Source organism: Hyla sarda, chromosome 7 (assembly GCF_029499605.1).
Source record: "Hyla sarda isolate aHylSar1 chromosome 7, aHylSar1.hap1, whole genome shotgun sequence".
In the NCBI taxonomy this organism is placed as follows: Eukaryota; Metazoa; Chordata; class Amphibia; order Anura; family Hylidae; genus Hyla; species Hyla sarda.
The window spans coordinates 160,184,183-160,205,143 of NC_079195.1; positions in this window are offsets into that span (position 1 = coordinate 160,184,183).

The following is a 20,961-nucleotide window of genomic DNA, read 5'->3' on the forward strand; positions in this document are numbered from 1 at the left end:
AGATGAGCGAACTTTTCAAAAATCTGATTCGGCCGATTCGCCGAATTTTCCCGAAAAGTTTGTTTCGATCCGAATTTATTTGCGGTGAATCGATGTTAAAAAAGGCTATTTCTAGCCTACATACAGCCTCTATAGGGGTATAGAACACTTTGCTGTGTCCTAAAATGCATATGGAGTGTGCTGGGGTAGTGAAATAATACTGTTATTCAGATTAGCATGCAGATTACCGGCATCGCTCTTAGAATCACTGCCGCACAGCAGCACAATGACAGAGCCTGGTGGTGGCATCAGTGTCAGGAGACCATATAGTGACTGAATGACATAACGTCGACATAGCGTGGCAAGAGGAGACCATTTAGTGGCTGAATGGCACAGCGTGGAGTTGGCTGATGCACTAGTACACTACACACCAAGGCTTCACAATACCCCCCAAAAAAACAACACAATATATTTTTGACAAAGATTTCTCATTGGTAGCACCCGCTATCCAAAAATTTGAAATTTCAAGACCCAGGCCCCACCTCTGCGGCATCAGTAACCCATATATTGCCTGTAGGACACAGACTGGAGTTGGCTGATGCACGAGTACACACCAGGGCTTCACAATCCCTCCCCCAAAAAACAACACAATATATGTAATTTTTGTAAAAGATTTCTCATTGGTAGCACCCGCTATTCAAAAATAATAAATTTCCAGAACCAGGCCCCACCTCTGCGGCAGCAGTAACCCATATATTGCCTGTAGGACACAGACTGGAGTTGGCTGATGCACGAGTACACACCAGGGCTTCACAATCCCCCCCAAAAAAACAACACAATATATTAAATTTTTGTCAAAGATTTCTCATTGGTAGCACCCGCTATCCAAAAATTTGAAATTTCAAGACCCAGGCCCCACCTCTGCGGCATCAGTAACCCATATATTGCCTGTAGGACACAGACTGGAGTTGGCTGATGCACGAGTACACACCAGGGCTTCACAATCCCTCCCCCAAAAAACAACACAATATATGTAATTTTTGTAAAAGATTTCTCATTGGTAGCAGCCGCTATTCAAAAATTATAAATTTCCAGAACCAGGCCCCACCTCTGCGGCATCAGTAACCCATATATTGCCTGTAGGACACAGACTGGAGTTGGCTAATGCACGAGTACTCACCAGGGCTTCACAATCCCCCCCAAAAAAACAACACAATATATTAAATTTTTGTCAAAGATTTCTCATTGGTAGCACCCGCTATCAAAAAATTTGAAATTTCAAGACCCAGGCCCCACCTCTGCGGCATCAGGAACACATATATTGCCTGTAGGACACAGCCAGGAGTTGGCTGATGCACCAGTACACACCAGGGCTTCACAATCCCCCCCAAAAAACCAACACAATATATTAATTTTTTGTCAAAGATTTCTCATTGGTAGCACCTGCTATCCAAAAATGTGAAATTTCAAGACCCAGGCCCCACCTCTGCGGCATCAGGAACCCATATATTGCCTGAAGGACACAGCCTGGAGTTGGCTGATGCACCAGTACACACCCGGGCTTCACAATCCCCTCCAAAAAACAACAACATTTTAGAAATGTTTTAAAGAAATACCTTTGTGTAAGAACAAGCAAATATCCAACAGTTCACAAGACTCTATAATGCAGGACAGTGGACCACCCAAATACATTCTTCTCAAAAATAATAAACCACACAATGTTTGAATTTTTTTTACAAAAACTAATTCAATATTTGGGTAAGCGCATTTGTCTCCAAAAGATCAGATCACCAAAGGACTTTTTTCACCCAAAATGATGAAGCAGAGTTAATCCCTGTCCTTATTTTATTTTATTTTTTCATTAAAAAATCACACGCAACAAGCGTTCCGTTGTGTAACGATTAGCATTCTGGAAAATTCTATTTTATTACTGATAAAATTATCAGTAAATAAATTAAAAAAACACTACCCAAGAGTGTTTAATTACCCCAAACATTGCTCCAGGAGCAGTCAAGAGTAGGCCTCAGCAGTACCCAAGAGGCTTTAATAACCCCCTACCTTTGCACGATCAATTGCGAGATTGAGCAATACCAGGTGTGTTATGCCCTCTGATTTCCGGGGCCGCAGCGTGCTCCACTGAACGGATTAGCGTGTCTCTATCTTTCATCGAATGGTGCTGGTAACTCGCTAACTACCGGAAAGGTAAGCTGGTGGTCTCCCCCGGGCACGTTTGGCTCCAGAATTTCCACTACTGCCACCACCACGCTGACTGCCAACCGTGCTACCGCCTTGCTGCCTCATAGACAAAGAGCAAATCTCTTCTCCTGATGATGATGAAGCCCCGGCTTCTGCACCCGGCTCCCAATTGCGATCGGCTTCATCATCATCAAAAGATGTGTGCACGTCACTGATGTCCCCCTCGTGTTCCACAACAGTGTCTGCCTCAGGACCCTGAGCAATTGAAACACCGCCTCCCACGTCACTCTCCGCATCACTACTTGGCCGCCTTGCAGAGCAAGGGATGCATTTCTCCTCACATTCTTGGCTGCCCATTAGATGCTGACTGTCCTCTATTACATCGTCCTCGCTAAATAGTGGAGCTGAACCCAAAGCATGAGATACTTCTTTGGGAGAGGGAACAGCATAGGACAAAGGCAATGGGATTACAGGGACTGCTCCCGGGCCATGCCAACTGAGAGTTGTGTCTGAGGAACCCACCGACTCTTGACTGGGGTTGTCAGATGTCACTTGTGATGATGGCGATGAGTGTGCAAACCAATTGACGAGGAGAGATGGGTTGACGACACGACCGCTGGGTGTTAACGGGAGCTCAGGCCTATTGCTGCGACTCCTGCTGCCACTCGCCCCAAGTCTGTTGCCAACTCTGCCTGATGTATGTAGGCCTCTGCCCCTTCTCTGTGCACGTCCTGGCACTTCCCTGCCTGACATACTTAGTGCGTTTATGAGGGTATAGAACAGCAGCAGGCGATTACTTACGGCTGTCCTTTCAAAGTATATAGGCCCTAGACAGAATAACAGTTACTAAATAGTACACTCCTTTGTTGTATGTATGCCCTTTTTTTTCTTTAATACACCGGCAGGGGTATAACGTGTGGTATAACACTGAATTTAGCACAGAGACAGAAAAAAAGGTAATATTTGGTACGCCATTTGCTTGTATGTAGGCCCTTTGCAATGATAAGGCCACTGTTAAGCGTATTTTTACTCAGGAAAAAATAAATTTTCTTTAATACACTGGCAGATGTATAACGTGTGGTATAACACTTAATTTAGCACAGAGACAGAATAAAAGGTAGTATATGGTACGCTATTTGCTTATATTTAGGCCCTTTGCAATGATAAGGCCACTGTAAAGCGTATTTGTACTCAGGAAAAAATAAAAATTCTTTAATATACCCGCAGGTTTATAACGTGTGGTATAACACTGAATTTAGCACAGAGACAGAAAAAAAGGTGGTATATCGTATGCTATTTGCTTGTATGTAGGCCCTTTGCAATGATAATGCCACTGAAAAAGCGTACAGTGATCCCCCGACTTATGATGGCCCCGACATATGATCATTTCAACATATGGCCTCTCAGAGCCCATCGTATGTTGAAGGCAGCATTGACATATGATGCTGCTGTGTGTCGGGGCCATCGTACAAACAGCTATCTGACAGCGCTGACAACTTCAGCAACTGACAGATAGTTGTATAATGTCCCCGTGTGCCCCGTTCTGCCTCCTGTTACTCACATGCTGTCCTGCTAACTCATACAGGCTTCCACTGTGAGCTCCGTGTAAGCCCCGCCCCCCAGTGCAGCCATAGCCAATAGCCTGCAGCATCTTGCTGCAGGCATCCAATGAGCTGCTGGCTTCCCTCCCCTTCCTTTCCTATAGAGATTTAGTCGGCAGGATCGTAATGGAGGACATTCTGTCCCCCCTGAAGGTATTTAAAGAACTGTACAGTACTATATGCGATGTCACACATCACATACAATACATATATACACTATACACCCCATACATCAATGTTTCCCTATCAGTGTGCCTCCAGCTGTTGCAAAACTATAACTCCCAGCATGCCCAGACAGTCAATGGCTGTACATGCATGCTGGGAGTTGTAGTTGTGCAACAGCTGTAGGCACCCTGGTTTGTTAAACACTCCCCATACACTCCACATACAATGGTCATCCCAGAACCAATTAGCAGTTTCCCATAGAGATATGTATTCAACATACAATGGTTCCAAGGCCCCAGAACCAATTACCATTTTTACATAGACATATATACTCGACATATGATGGTTCTCCTGGAACCAATTAATATCATATGTTGAGGGACCACTGTATTTGTACTCAGGAAAAACTTTTTTTCTTTAATACACCGGCAGGTGTATAACGTGTGTTAGAACACTTAGTTTAGCACAGAGACATAAAAAAAGGTAATATATGGTACGCTATTTGCTTGCATTTAGGCCCTTTGCAATGATAAGGCCACTGTTAAGCGTATTTGTACTCAGGAAAAAAAACATTTCTTTAATACACTGGCAGGTGTATAACGTCTGGTATAACACTGAATTTAGCACAGAGACAGAGTAACAGGTGAAAAATGGTAAAAAGGCACTACAGTCCACACTAATATGACTTATTTCTGAACAGCAGCAGGACCCAACAGTGCAGTACCACCCAAAAAAAAAATAAAACAGGGATTAAACCCCAAATTGCACTTTGTCACACAATTCTGAGCAGCAGAAGATTTGTGGAGAAAAAAAAAACTGAATAGAGCTGAAAAATGAGGAGATGAGGTGCTTCAGAAAGTTCAGGCAGCTTGGAGTTCTGTATGAGGCAGCTGACAGCTATCTGCCCCTCTCTGCTGCAATGCTCAATAACGTGAATAGGAGGTTTAGCTATCAATGATCCTTCTCAGTGTAACAGCACAGCACTCTGCACTCCTGCCTTTCCCTAATGCTGATGTGACTAGCAGTTGCAGTGTAACGCTGTGGTATGAGCTATTCACACACACACAGTCCCGTCCTCTCCATCTGAGTGCATAGATGAAATGAAGTGAGGCAAGATGGCCGCCGATTATATAGGGGCTATGATATCACAGGGGTCAGTGAACACTGATAGGCTGCATTTCACATGTGGTTCTGGGTCAGCCCGCCTACCTTCATTCCCGCCGCTGTTTCCCGCCCTCCCATAATCCCCTGCCCCATGTACTCACATGTGGATCCGCCATCTTAGCTCTACAATAGCCTGGAACGCTGTAAAATGGAGTTTAATGAAGCGATTCGTGCTATAGAATCGCGGCGATATTCGCATTCGTTGCAAATCGAATTTTTCATGAAATTCTTAACGAATTCGGGTTCGTCAAGTTTGATTCGCTCATCTCTAGTAGTGACCCCCGAATTGTCAAAATTCGTCAGCGGAATGACTTCTGGATATCCACCTTATTAGAACCTTGCTACCGTCCCAAAATGGGGGCCTTTTTTACACCCACTGAGAGGGAGGACAAACTGACCTACTACAGAGAGTTTCTATGTAGTCAGTTGGCTGATGCCTATCTGGCCGATAGGCAGGTCTGACTCGGGGGGCCCTCTGCGCTCACCTTCCACTGCCACGGCTGCTGGGGAGGGGAGGGATGGCAGGAGCATTACCAGCTCAATCAGCAGCACCCTGAGTCTACAGTCGCTGATGAGTAGCTTTCTTCACCCGCATAGTGAAGCAACTCATCAGCAGCAGGTAGACATGGAGCAGGACCTGAACCAGCAGGTGGTGGCATACCTTGACATGGCCATGCCAACAACCGTTGAAGATCTGCTGGACTTCTGGGCAGCCAAACTTGATTTATGGCCACAACTAGCAGAGTTTGCCCTGGAAAAGCTCTCCTGCCCGGCCTGTAGTGTGCCATCAGAGCAGGTGTTTAGTGCGGCCGGGGCCATAGTCACCCTAAGGCGAACTCGTCTGTCCACTAAAAATGTGGAGAGACTGACATTTGTCAAGATGAATCAGGGATGGATCAGCAAGGATTTCCAGCCACCAATGCCAGATGGCTCGGAGTAGATTGACCATGCTCCTAAAATTTTTTTTCGCAATTGTGGTTGGTTGAAACCCTCTGGGGCAGACCTGGGCATTGTACGGCCCGCTTGCCATATACAGTCCTTTGATTGGCTCTGACCGGCCCGCCCTGACTGGGGGACAACTATGCTGCCTAATCTGGGGGACATCTATGCTGCCTAATCTGGGGGACAACTATGCTCCTAATCTGGGGAACATCTATGCTGCCTAATCTGGGGGACATCTATGCTGCCTAATCTGGGGGACAAGTATGCTCCTAATCTGGGGGACATCTATGCTGCCTAATCTGGGGGACATCTATGCTGCCTAATCTGGGGGACAACTATGCTCCTAATCTGGGGGACATCTATGCTGTCTAATCTGGGGGAAAAATATGTTCCTAATCTGGGGGACATCTATGCTGCCTAATCTGGGGGACATCTATGCTGCCTAATCTGGGGGGCAAGTATGTGCCTAATCTGGGGGACATCTATGCTGCCTAATCTGGGGGACAAGTATGCTCCTAATCTGGGGGACATTTATGTTGCCTAATCTGGGGGACAAGTATGCTCCTAATCTGGGGTACATCTCTGCTGCCTAATCTGGGGGACAACTATGCTCCTAATAAGGGGGAAACTGATGCTTCTGGCCTTGGGCCTATAATTTTTGGAAGTTTAGCAGTAGCTAAATACATGCTTAATGCAAATGTCAACATTCATCTTTAAATGTAAGGGGTTATAAAAACCCTCTTGGGTACTGCGAATGACTGCTCCATACTCATTCTGTGTCTTTCAGGAACTACTTGACTCACTGATGCTTGGGGCCTTGGGCCTTTAATTTTTGGATGTTTAGCAGTAGCTAAACACATGCTTAATGCAAATTTCAACATTGATCTTTAGTGAAGGGGTTATGAAACCCTCTTGGGTACTGTGAATGCTTGCTCCTGACTCATCCTGTCTCTTTCAGGAACTTCTTGCCTCACTGATGCTTGGTGCCTTGGGCCTTTAATTTTTGGATGTTTAGCAGTAGCTAAATACATGCTTGATGCTAATTTCAACATTGATCTTTAGTGAAGGGGTTATGAAACCCTCTTTGGTACTGCGAATGACTGCTCCTGACTCATTCTGTATCTTTCCGGAACTACTTGCCTCCCTAATGCCTCGGGCCTTGGGCCTTAAATTTTTAGATGTTTAGCAGTAGCTAGATATATGGTTAATGCAAATGATATATGGTTAATGCAAATTTCAACATTGATTTTTATATGTAAGGGGTTATGAAACCCTGTTGGGTACAGCGAATGCTTGCTACTGACTCATCCTGTGTCTTTCAGGAACTTCTTGCCTCACTGATGCTTGGTGCCTTGGGCCTTTAATTTTTGGATGTTTAGCAGTAGCTAAATACATGCTTAATGCAAATTTCAACAATGATCTTTAAATTCTCGGCGTTCTGTCAGGGCCGTGGCCTACCCCACCGGGGCCGATCCAAGGAACTCACTAAACCATCCAATCGGTAGTAGAGACAGGCGGTGTGTACAAAGGTCAGGGACTTAATAAACACGAGCTTATGACCAGCACTTAGTTGGAATTCTTCTTTCCTGGCAAATAATTGCAATCCCCAATCCCTATCACAAACATAGTTCAGCAGGTTACCCGCACCTGTCGCTTGAAGGATACACACAGGCTGGTCCGTTCAGTGTATCGCGCGTGCAGCCCCGGACATCTGAGGGAATAACACACCTGTTATTGCTCGATCTCACAATTGATGGTGCAATGCAAGGGGCTATGAAAGCCTCTTGGGTACTGCTGATGCCTACTCCTGACTGCTCCTGTGTCTTTCAGGAACTTCTTGCCATCATGATGCTTCTGGGCTTGGCCCTTCAATTTTAGGATTTTTGAAATAGATACATACATGCTTAATTTAAATTTCAAGATTTATGGTGCAATGTATTGGGTTATTAAACCCTCTTTGGGTACTGTTTTTTCAAACGTTTCTGATACTATTTTGGTAATAAACTTGAATTTTCCAGAGTACTAACCATTAAACCATGGAACGCTTGTTGTGTATGATTTTTTCAATTTACATTTTCAAAAATAATACGGATGAACTCTGCTTCTTTATTTCAGAAAAAAATTACTTTAGAGAAGAATGTCTTTTGGTGGTCCACCGTCCTGCATTATAGAGTCTTCTGGACTCTTGGATATGCGCTTGTTCTTAAACAAAGGTACAAAAGCAAAAAATGGCCGGTCAGGGCAATGGAGACGTTGTGCCTACATCTCACGGCCACATGAGCCCTGTGGGTGCTTGTGACATTACTTCCTTTGTACCCACACGGCGGGGTCCGGGACGCAAATTTTGATCTAAATTTTTTTTTAAAAATTAGACATTTCAATGGTCTCCTCATGCTTCAGCCCACTCCAGGCTGTTTCATTCAGTTAATATATAGGTAGCACCCGCTGTCTTAAATTTTCGTAAAAAATTTTCGTAAAAAATGTTTGTCTTTTTTTCGTAGGGATTGTGAAGCTTTGGTGCGTACTCATGCATCAGCCAACTCCAGGCTGTGTCATTGAGGCAATATATAGGTAGCACACGCTGTCCTAAATTTTCGTAAACATTTTGTGTCAAAAATGTTTGTCTTTTTTCTTAGGGATTGTAAAGCTTTTGTGCGTACTCGTGCATCAGCCAACTCCAGGCTGTGTCATTGAGGCAATATATAGGTAGCACCCACTCTCCTAAATTTTATTTAAAAAATTTCCATCAAAAATGTTTGTCTTTTTTCGTAGGGATTGTGAAGCTTTGGTGCGTACTCATGCATCAGCCAACTCCAGGCTGTGTAATTGAGGCAATATATAGGTAGCACACGCTGTCCTAAATTTTCGTAAAAACTTTTCGCCAAAAATGTTTGTCTTTTTTCGTAGGGATTGTGAAGCTTTGGTGCGTACTCATGCATCAGCCAACTCCAGGCTGTGTCATTCAGGCTATATATGGTTTACTGATGGCGCTGCTGGGCCTGGGAATTTCAAATTTTCTCATAGGTAGCACCCGCTATCCAAAATCTTTTTCAAAAATTTCGAAAAAGGTTGTGTTTTTTGGGGGGGATTGTGAAGCCCCATTGTGTACTCATGAATCAGCCAACTCCAGGCTGTGTCATTCAGCCAATATATGGTTTACTGATGCCGCTGCTGGGCCTGGGAATTTCACATTTTCTCATAGGTAGCCAGAATCTTTTTCAAAAATTTCAAAAAATGTTGTATTTATTGGGGGGGATTGTGAAGCCCTGCTGTGTACTCGTGAATCAGCCAACTCCAGACTGTGTCATTCAGGCAATATATGGGTCACTGCTGTTGGGTTTGGGAATTTCAAATTTTCTTATAGGTAGCACCCGCTATCCAAAATCTTTGGTTTAAATTTCTTAATTCATCTTTTAAACTTAGGGATTGTGAAGGCCTAGTGCCTACTCATGCTGCTGGCAACTCTGGGCTGTGCCATTCATCCACTATATGGTCTGGGCTGGGTCCTTAACCCCTTAAGGACACATGACGTTCTCATACGTCTCCATTTCCGAGTCCTTAAGGACACATGACGTATGAGAACGTCATGTGTTTTACCGGCCCCCCGCAACCATCTGGAGCGGAGCCGGTCCCCGATGCCTGCTGAAATCGTTCAGCAGGCATCGGGGCATATCGCCCAGGGGGGTCATTATGACCCCCTATGTCGGCGATGGCCGCAGATCGCTGGACAATTCAGTCCAGCGATCTGCGGCGGATTCCGGGTCAATCGGGTCTCCAGTGACCCGGTGACCCGGAATTATTGGCTGATCGGGGCCGTCAGAGACGGCCCCGATCAGCCAGAGACAGCAGGGGTGAGGTGGCACTGGTGCCACCTCACGATCGCCCTGATTCGTCGGCCGGATTACCGGCCGACCAATCAGGGCGCCTGCTGCGGGTGTCACTCCCGCAACCCGCTCCGCCCCTCTTCCGGAGGACGTGAGCGGGTGCGGGACGTGCACCCCGGGTGCTGGGGACCCCGAACCCCGGCGCCCCTGTTGGGATCGGGGCCCCAGAAGCAGCGGCAACGGCGGAGACGACGAGGGACTGACCTGTGCGGCTGGATCGTTGGAGATGAGTGACAGCCTCCTGCTGTTGCTTAGCAACAGCTCCCAGCAACAAGGGCATGCTGGGAGCTGTAGTTATGCAACAGCAGGAGGCAGACCACCACAACTCCCAGCATGCCCTTATGGGCATGCTGGGACTTGTAGTTTTGCAACAGCTGGAGGCACATTCTTCCTATGGAAAAGTGTACCTTCAGCTGTTGTGTAACTACAACTCCCAGCTTGCACAATCAGCTAAAGTGCATGCTGGGAGTTGTAGTGGTGCATCTGCTGGTTGCATAACTACAACTCCCAGCATGCCCGTTGGCTGTCGGTGACTGCTGAGAGTTGTAGTTTTGCAACAGCTGAAGGCACACTGAGTTAAGTAGTAAACCAGTGTGTCTCCAGCTGTTGCATAACTACAATCCCCAGCATCCCCAGCCAAAGTAGTATGCCTCCAGCTGTTGCATAACTACAACACCCAGCATGCCCTTCCGCTGTCCGTACATGCTGGGGGTTGTAGCTTTTGCAACAGCTGAAGGCACACTGGTTGCAAAACACTGAGTTTGTTACCAAACTCGGTGTTTCACAACCAGTGTGCCTCCAGCTGTTGCAAAACTACAACTCCCAGCATGCACTGATAGACCGTATATGCTGGGAGTTGTAGTTTTGCAACAGCTGGATGTTCCCCCCCCCAATGTGAACGTACAGGGTACACTCACATGGGCGGAGGATTACAGTAAGTATCCGGCTGCAAGTTTGAGGTGCGGCAAAATTTCTGCCGCAGCTCAAACTGCCAGCGAGAAACTACTGTGAACCCCCCGCCCGTGTGACTGCACCCTAAAAACACTACACTACACTAACACACAATAAAATAAAAAGTAAAAAACACTACATATACACATACCCCTACACAGCCCCCCTCCCCAATAAAAATGAAAAACGTCTGGTACGCCACTGTTTCCAAAACGGAGCCTCCAGCGGTTGCAAAACTACAACTCCCAGCATGCACTGATAGACCGTACATGCTGGGAGTTGTAGTTTTGCAACAGCTGGATGTTCCCCCCCTCCAATGTGAACGTACAGGGTACACTCACATGGGCGGAGGATTACAGTAAGTATCCGGCTGCAAGTTTGAGGTGCGGCAAAATTTCTGCCGCAGCTCAAACTGCCAGCGAGAAACTACTGTGAACCCCCCGCCCGTGTGACTGCACCCTAAAAACACTACACTACACTAACACACAATAAAATAAAAAGTAAAAAACACTACATATACACATACCCCTACACAGCCCCCCTCCCCAATAAAAATGAAAAACGTCTGGTACGCCACTGTTTCCAAAACGGAGCCTCCAGCGGTTGCAAAACTACAACTCCCAGCATGCACTGATAGACCGTACATGCTGGGAGTTGTAGTTTTGCAACAGCTGGATGTTCCCCCCCTCCAATGTGAACGTACAGGGTACACTCACATGGGCGGAGGATTACTGTAAGTATCCGGCTGCAAGTTTGAGCTGCGTCAAATTTTCTGCCGTAGCTCAAACTGCCAGCGAGAAACTACTGTGAACCCCCCGCCCGTGCGACTGTACCCTAAAAACACTACACTACACTAACACAAAATAAAATAAAAAGTAAAAAACACTACATATACACATACCCCTACACAGCCCCCCTCCCCAATAAAAATGAAAAACGTCTGGTACGCCACTGTTTCCAAAACGGAGCCTCCAGCTGTTGCAAAACAACTACTCCCAGTATTGCTAGATAGCCGTTGACTGTCCAGGCATGCTGGGAGTTTTACAACAGCTGGAGGCACCCTGTTTGGGAATCACTGGCGTAGAATACCCCTATGTCCACCCCTATGCAAGTCCCTAATTTAGGCCTCAAATGCGCATGGCGCTCTCACTTTGGAGCCCTGTCGTATTTCAAGGCAACAGTTTAGGGCCACATATGGGGTATCGCCGTACTCGGGAGAAATTGGGCTTCAAATTTTGGGGGGTATTTTCTGCTATTACCCTTTTAAAAAATGTAAAATTTTTGGGAAAACAAGCATTTTAGGTAAAAAAAATATATATTTTTTTACATATGCAAAAGTCGTGAAACACCTGTAGGGTATTAAGGTTCAAATTACCCCTTGTTACGTTCCCCAAGGGGTCTAGTTTCCAAAATAGTATGCCATGTGTTTTTTTTTTGCTGTCCTGGCACCATAGGGGCTTCCTAAATGCGGCATGCCCCCAGAGCAAAATTCGCTTTCAAAAAGCCAAATGTGACTCCTTCTCTTCTGAGACCTGTAGTGTGCCAGCAGAGCACTTTTCACATCCATGTGGGGTGTTTTCTGAATCGGGAGAAATTGGGCTTCAAATTTTGGGGGGTATCTTCTGCTATTACCCTTTTTAAAATTGTAAAAATTTTGGGAAACCAAGCATTTTAGGTAAAAAAAATATATATTTTTTTACATATGCAAAAGTCGTGAAACACCTTTAGGGTATTAAGGTTCACATTACCCCTTGTTACGTTCCCCGAGGGGTCTTGTTTCCAAAATGGTATGCCATGTGTTTTATTTTTGCTGTTCTGGCACCATAGGGGCTTCCTAAATGCGGCATGCCCCCAGAGCAAAATTTGCTTTCAAAAAGCCAAATGTTACTCCTTCTCTTCTGAGACCTGTAGTGCGCCAGCAGAGCACTTTTCACCCCCATATGGGGTGTTTTCTGAATCGGGAGAAATTGGGCTTCAAATTTTGTGGGGTATTTTCCGCTATTACCCTTTTTAAAAATGTAAACATTTTGGGAAAACAAGCATTTTAGGTAAAAAAATTTTTTTTTTTTTTACATATGCAAAAGTCGTGAAACACCTGTAGGGCATTAAGGTTCACGTTACCCCTTGTTACGTTCCCCGAGGGGTCTAATTTCCAAAATGGTATGCCATGTGGTTTTTTTTTTGCTGTTCTGGCACCATAGGGGCTTCCTAAATGCGGCATGCCCCCAGAGCAAAATTTGCTTTCAAAAAGCCAAATGTGACTCCTTCTCTTCTGAGACCTGTAGTGCACCAGCAGAGCACTTTTCACCCCCATGCGAGGTGTTTTCTGTATCGGGAGAAATTGGGCTTCAAATTTTGGGGGGTATTTTCTGCTATTACCCTTTTTAAAAATGTAAAATTTTTGGGAAACCAAGCATTTTAGGTAAAAAAAATATATATTTTTTTTACATATGCAAAAGTCGTGAATCACCTGTAGGGTATTAAGGTTCACATTACCCCTTGTTACGTTCCCTGAGGGGTCTAGTTTCCAAAATGGTATGCCATGTGTTTTTTTGCTGTCCTGGCACCACAGGGGCTTCCTAAATGCGGCATGCCCCCCAAAAACCATTTGTCGCTCCTTCCCTTCTGAGCCCTCTACTGCGCCCGCCGAACAATTAACATAGACATATGAGGTATGTGCTTACTCGAGAGAAATTGGGTTTCAAATACAAGTAAAAATTTTCTCCTTTTTATCCCTTGCAAAAATTCAAAAATTGGGTCTACAAGAAGATGCGAGTGTAAAAAATGAAGATTTTGAATTTTCTCCTTCACTTTGCTGCTATTCCTGTGAAACACCTAAAGGGTTAATACATAGTTACATAGTTAGTATGGTTGAAAAAAGACATACGTCCATCATTTTGAATATCATTTTGAATACTTTAGGGGGTGTAGTTTTTATAATGGGGTCATTTATGGGGTATTTCTAATATGAAGACCCTTCAAATCCACTTCAAAACTGAACTGGTCCCTGAAAAATAGTGAGTTTGAAAATTTTGTGAAAAATTTCAAAATTGCTATTGAACTTTGAAGCCCTATGGTGTCTTCCAAAAGTAAAAACTCATAAATTTTATGATGCAAACATAAAGTAGACATATTGTATATGTGAACCCCCAAAAAATATATTTTGAATATCCATTTTCCTTACAAGCAGAGAGCTTCAAAGTTAGAAAAATGCAAAATTTTCATTTTTTTCATCAAATTTTGGGATTTTTCACCAAGAAAGGATGCAAGTTACCATAAAATTTTACCACTAAGTTAAAGTAGAATATGTCACGAAAAAACAATCTCGGAATCAGAATGATAACTAAAAGTATTCCAGAGTTATTAATGTTTAAAGTGACAGTGGTCAGAATTGCAAAAAACGCTCCGGTCCTTAAGGTATAAAATGGCCTGGTCCTTAAGGGGTTAAGGGGTTAAAATTAAAAGTTAGTTTTTTTTTTCCATGAATTGCTGGTGTTACCCCAAATATTTCATTTTCAAAGAGGTAATAGGAAAAAAGCCCCCCAAAATGTGTAACCCCATCTCTTCTGACTATATAAATACCCATATGTGGACATAAAGTGCTCTGCAGGCGAACTACAATGCTCAGAAGAGCAGGCGCGCCATTTAGCTTTTTGAGAGAGAATTAGGCTGGAATTGAAGGCTATGTGTGTTTACAAAGCCCCCATGGTGCCAGAACAGTGGGCCCCCTCCACATGTGACCCTATTTTGGAAACTACACCCCTCATGGAATGTATCAAGGGGTATAGTGAGCATTTACACCCCACAGGTGTCTGACAGATTTTTTGAACAGTCGTCCGTAAAAATGAAAAATTTAATTTTTCATTTGCATAGCCCACTGTTCCAAAGATCTGTCAAATGCCAGTGGGGTGTAAATGCTCACTGCACCCCTTATTAAATTCTGTGAGGGGTGTAGTTTCCAAAATAGTATGCCATGTGTTTTTTTTTATTTTTTACTGGCATCATGGGGGCTTCCTAAATGCGACATGCCCCCAAAAACCATTGCAGCAAAATTCGTTCTCCAAAAGCCCAATGTCCCTCCTTCCCTTCTGAGCCCTCTAGTGCACCAGCAGATCACTTTACATCCACATATGAGGTATTTCCTTACTCGAGAGAAATGGGGTTACAAATTTCGTTGGACATTTTCTCCTATTACCCCTTGTGAAAATGAAAAGTTTGGGGTAAGGTTACTTTCCCACTATGGTTCATAAATCTAACGGATGAATAAAACGATTATAACAGATGAATAGATTTCTAATGTCCGTTAATTAAACGGATAAATGTTTATCCGTTATTATCCGTTAATACCTTATTATTAATGTCCGTTATATTCACCATTGTTTGACCTCTCCCTACTTGCACACCTTGCAACAGCTGAAGCTCCTCCTCCTACCTGAAGTGGAGGGTATAAAAGGATGCCACTATCGGGGGGGGGGGGGTGCAAAAGGGTGCACTACTCTGCCTACTCTGCCTCCTGGAGGGGGGGGGGTGCAGGAGGGTGCACTACTCTGCCTACTCTGTCTCCTGGAGGGGGGGGGGGTGCAGGAGGGTGCACTACTCTGCCTCCTGGAGGGGGGTGCAGGAGGGTGCACTACTCTGCCTCCTGGAGGGGGGGTGCAGGAGGGTGCACTACTCTGCCTCCTGGAGGGGGGGTGCAGGAGGGTGCACTACTCTGCCTCCTGGATGGGGGGGTGCAGGAGGGTGCACTACTCTGCCTCCTGGAGGGGGGGGGGTGAAGGAGGGTGCACTACTCTGCCTCCTGGAGGGGAGGGGGGTGCAGGAGGGTGCACTACTATGCCTCCTGGAGGGGGGGGTGCAGGAGGGTGCACTGCTCTGGTTCTTGGGCTGTTAATAGAGCGCTGTTGAAGTGCTATTATCAGGGGTGCTATCAGGCGGATGGCGGCGGATGAATACGCATACCCAGAACAGACTCCTACTGCTGCCTCCTGCTGTCTGACCAGGAAGTAGAGGGGGTGTGACAGGGGGTGTGAGCACTACTCAACTTTCCCATGTGACTTCAGGAGTGTGAAGTCTCTATTGAGCATGCTCAGTGGCACTAACGGACGTTAAATTAACGCACAATAACGGGTGTATTTTGTAACGTCCGTTACGCCATAGGCTTCAATGTTAATAATTAACGGGCGTTCAATGATCCGTTAATTATAAACGGAAAAAAAATACTGCGTGTCCGTGCTATTCTTCCGTTATAACTAACTACGTTAGTTTAATGGAACAAAATAGGTACAAACGGAAGATTAAAAAATCCCATAGACTTTAATGGGATTTATTAACGGAAGGATCCGTTATAAAAGACTTTATAACGGAATTTCATAACGGATCTTTAAACGGAAGAACTTTATAGTGTGAAAGCAGCATTTTAGTGTTAAAAAACTTATTTTTCATTTTCACGTCCCACTTTAACGAAAGTTCGTCAATCACCTATGGGGTGTTAAGGCTCACTGTACCCCTTGTTATGTTCCTTGAGGGGTGTAGTTTCAAAGTAGTAGGCCATGTGTTTTTTTTTTATTTTTTTGCTGTTCTAAATGCTTCCTAAATGCGACATGCCCACCAAAAACCATTTCAGCAAAATTTGCTTTCCAAAAGCCAAATGTGACTCCTTCTCTTCTGAGCATTGTAGTTCGCCCGCCGAGCATTTTACGTCCTATCATGGGGTATTTCCATACTCAGAAGAGATGGGGTTACAAATTTTGTCGGGCATTTTCTCCCATTACCCTTTGTAGAAATGGTAAATTTGGGGAAAAAAATGCACTTTAGTGAAAATATTTTTTTTTCATTTACACATCTGACTTTAACGAAAATTCGGCAAACACCTGTGGGGTGTTGAGGCTCACTTGACCCCTTGTTATGTGCCTTGAGGGGTGTAGTTTCCAAAATAGCATGCCATGTGTTGTTTTTTTTTTTTGCTGTTCTGGCACCATAGAGGCTTCCTAAATGTGACATGCCCCCCAAGAACCATTTCAGAAAAACTCACTCTCCAAAATCCCATTGTTGCTCCTTCCCTTCTGGGCCCTCTACTGCGCTCGCCGAGCACTTCACATACACATATGAGGTATTTCCTTACTCGAGAGAAATTGGGTTACAAATTTTGGGGGGCTATTTCTCCTATTACCCCTTGTAAAAATTCAAAAACTGGGTCTACAAGAACATGCGAGTATAAAAAATGAAGATTTTGAATTCTCTCCTTCACTTTGCTGCTATTCCTGTTAAATACCTAAAGGGTTAACAAACTTTCTGAATGTCATTTTAAATACTTTGAGGGGTGCAGATTTTATAATGGGGTTTTTCTAATATAAAGGCCCTTCAAATCCACTTCAAAACTGAACTGGTCCCTGAAAAATTCTGATTTTGAAAATGTTGTGAATTTGAAAATTGCTGCTGAACTTTGAAGCCCTCTGATGTCTTCCAAAAGTAAAAACATGTTAACTTTATGATGCAAACATAAAGTAGATATATTGTATGTGTGAATAAATATATAATTTAATTGGAATGTCTATTTTCCTTATACGCAGAGAGATTCAAAGTTAGAAAAATGCAACATTTTCTATTTTTTCATCAAATTTTAGAATTTTTCACCAAGAAATAATGCAAGTATCGACAAAAATTTACCACTAACATAAAGTAGAATATGTCACGAAAAAACTGTCTCGGAATCAGAATGAAAAGTAAAAGCATTCCAGAGTTATTAATGCCTAAAGTGACAGTTGTCAGAATTGCAAAAAATGCTCCCGTCCTTAGGGTTGTAATGGTCTCCGTCCCCAAGGGGTTAAGTGAAGCAGAGTAAGATTATTGAATTCCCCTGATCCCATGGTACAAGGGCATTGGTTGTTTCTCTGGGTCAGGGAGTTGAGATACAAGGGTAGCTGCTTGAGATGGGTTACAATTAACATACATAGTAGGGGCATTGCCCTGTTCATGTCTATCAAGCTGCCTCAGGGTATAAAATGTATTTCTGATAGGGGTCTAGGAAAGGCTGGCTGGATTAAAGGGTGACATGCAGAAGCGATCGGGTGTAATCAGGTCTACCTGCTGCTTGGCACGGGTCATGGGTGCTTGAGCACCTGCTATGAATGCAACCCCAGGAGTGGAAGTGTAGCCACCAACTGGGAGTGGCTGCATTATTGCTTGTTCTATCCCTCTGGTAGCTACATTGGTCTTTTTTTCCTCTGAGATTGCTCTTCCTCCTCACCATTAGTGAGGGAGGATTGGTTTAGGAGGAAAATGGTAGGAGCCATCGGGATTAAGCACAGGATACTGATTAGGCCTTCCGGGTATACCAAGATGGCCACCAGTTCCGGATACAGATGGGGCAGGTGTTTTCAGGTCATTACTGGGGGTGGAAAGTGGATGTGCCCTATGAGCACCACAACTATAACACGTAACTCGCCAGGGGCATTCTGGGCACCATAATTAAAACATATCCACCCTGGTTTGCCATTATAGGGCGGTGGCTGACTTAAAACATTGATGGGAGTTGGGGACATTTCATCAGCATTAAGACATTTATGGCACACATATACAGTAACCCCCCGACCTACGATGGCCCCGACATATGATGAAATTGACATACGATGGCCTCTCAGAGGCCATCGCATGTCGATGTCAGCATCGACATACGATGCTTTTATATGTCGGGGCCATCGCATTAACTGCTATCCGACAGCGCAAAATGCTTAAGCTGCTGTCGGATAGCAGTTTAAGCTTCCCAGACAGGTTCGCTCACCTATCCCCGCTGCTCCAGGTCCACTTCGGGATCCTCCGGCGTCTTCCGTATATTCTCCAGGGTCCGGGCCTCGCTTTCCGGCATCGTTATTACGTCACTACGCACGCCGTGCCAGCGCAGCAACGTAATAATGTCACCAGAAAGCGAGGCCCAGACCCTGCGGAAGATGCGGAAGAAGCCGGAGGATCCCGAAGAAGACACCGGAGCACCAGGACAGCATCGGGAGCCCCTGGGAAAGCATCGGGAGCAGTGAGGACGCAGTCCGGAGCGGCGGGGACAGGTGAGTATAACTTCCTATACTTTACATTGCACGGATCCCTCAACATAGGATGGATTCGACAAACGATGGGTCGTTTGGAACGAATTACCATCGTATGTTGAGGGACCACTGTACCTTTTTATCTCCCTGTTCTATTTCTTGTTTTAACCAATTTTCCTTGTGCACAAATTTAGCTGTATTAAACCATGCTTCTGCCGTCTTCAGCGGATTATTATCAACTAATAATCCTTTCTTCTCTCTGAGAATTTTACGCCATATTTCTGTCTGCAACCTTCCTCCCATTACTGGTTGCATAGCACATATTTTCATTAGTTTACCCAACTTTTTCACATTTTCTTCACCCACATTTTCTGCCACCAGATCACATGCTAAAATTCCTCTCTCCGGCTTCACCTGCTTCTGTCCCATCCTTACTTCTTTGGACCTCCCAGTGGGAGTCCAAACAGATATGCTGCTCTATTCTGCTCTTCCGTCTCACAGTACTCTGACTGTTCTTGGTGGCAGGGGCACTGAACTGGCTCACTCCCCTTCTCTCTTGCTTTACCTTCTATTTCTTACAAAGATAGTCCCTGCTCCCAATCCTCTATTGGAAAGTGCACAGTCTAAAAACCACTAACTCTTCCAACTCTGGTATAATTGGGTGACGTTCCAACAGTTCACTCGGATAACCTGGGCTAATCACTTAAAGCAATCTCCAACCCCCATCTGAAACTGCTAACATTAATCCACAGACACAATTTGGACATGACATGACATATAAACATATACAGATAACATACAATATACACACTAGGACAAGTCACAGAGATGTCCTATTATCAGAGAAATCCCCTGCACGTATCTGAGACACTAACTATATACTGTGTCTTTGTTAAATTACTGGCGTCCTGCCAAATTCACTAATATCTTTTCACACAGACTAACTGGAGTTGATTATAAACGTTCTCCATAGCTCAGTCTCTCAGAGACTGTCCATATTTCTGACTGGGATCCCATTCACACACAAACAGTTATGACAGGGAGAGTCACGGAAATGTCTTATAGGCAGAGGAACTTCTTGTGTTATACTTTCCTGTATACATGCTTGTTCAAGATATGCCTTACTGCCTTGGCTGTTTGAACTAGTGGTGTCCAGCACCTACCCACTAATACTCTAACTAACAGAAATATCTATAGCAGCAGTTATTAGTGTCCTCTCTTATTCAATCATCCTGAGACCCAGCCCTCTTCTCAACAAACACACACACTCAACACATACCCGGGCAACACTTTTTGACAGGTTCAAAAAAACGACTCTGAGCAAGAACTTTTACCTGTCTTGTGTGTTGGCCACAAGCCAATCAGCTAAGTCATAAGGCAGACCAAGCGAAGGAGACTGGCTAGGTTACAACAAGAAATGTGTCCAACCATACTTTTAGAGTTGATCAGGCTCGTCTGTGCAATTTGGTTGGCCTGGCTTAATACCTTGTCTCATGACTGCCTTCTGGTACCAGTACTTGGAGTCCCTGTTTGGGCGCCAACTGAAGTGGAACTCTCATTCAGGACCTATACCATGTCCGATACCTGCTGCCGCTCCGCTGCCCCGTTCTCCCTTCCTCCCGTCCGCATCATAGTGTTCCATGGAGGAGCATGTGACACACACGTCACTCCACCTCCTCCCCTGCGCCCAGCATAACGCTACGGAGGAAGCAGAGTGACGTATATGTCACATGCTCCTCCATAGGATGCCATGATGCAGACGGGAGAATGGGAGAATGGGGCAGTGGAGCGGCAGCACCCGACAGAGGACAGCTGCAGGTGAGCTGTCTGCAAGGAGGGGGCTGCTACTAATGTCTACGGGGGACCTGCTGGTGTCTAAAGAGGGGGACCTGCTGCTGTCTAAACGGGGGGCCCTGCAGCTGTCTAAATGGGGGGCCCTGCTGCTGTCTAAACGGAGGGCCCTGCTGCTGTCTTAACAGTGGGGGCCTGCTGCTGTCTAAAGGTGGGGCCCGCTGTCTAAAGGGGGTCTGCGGTCTACAG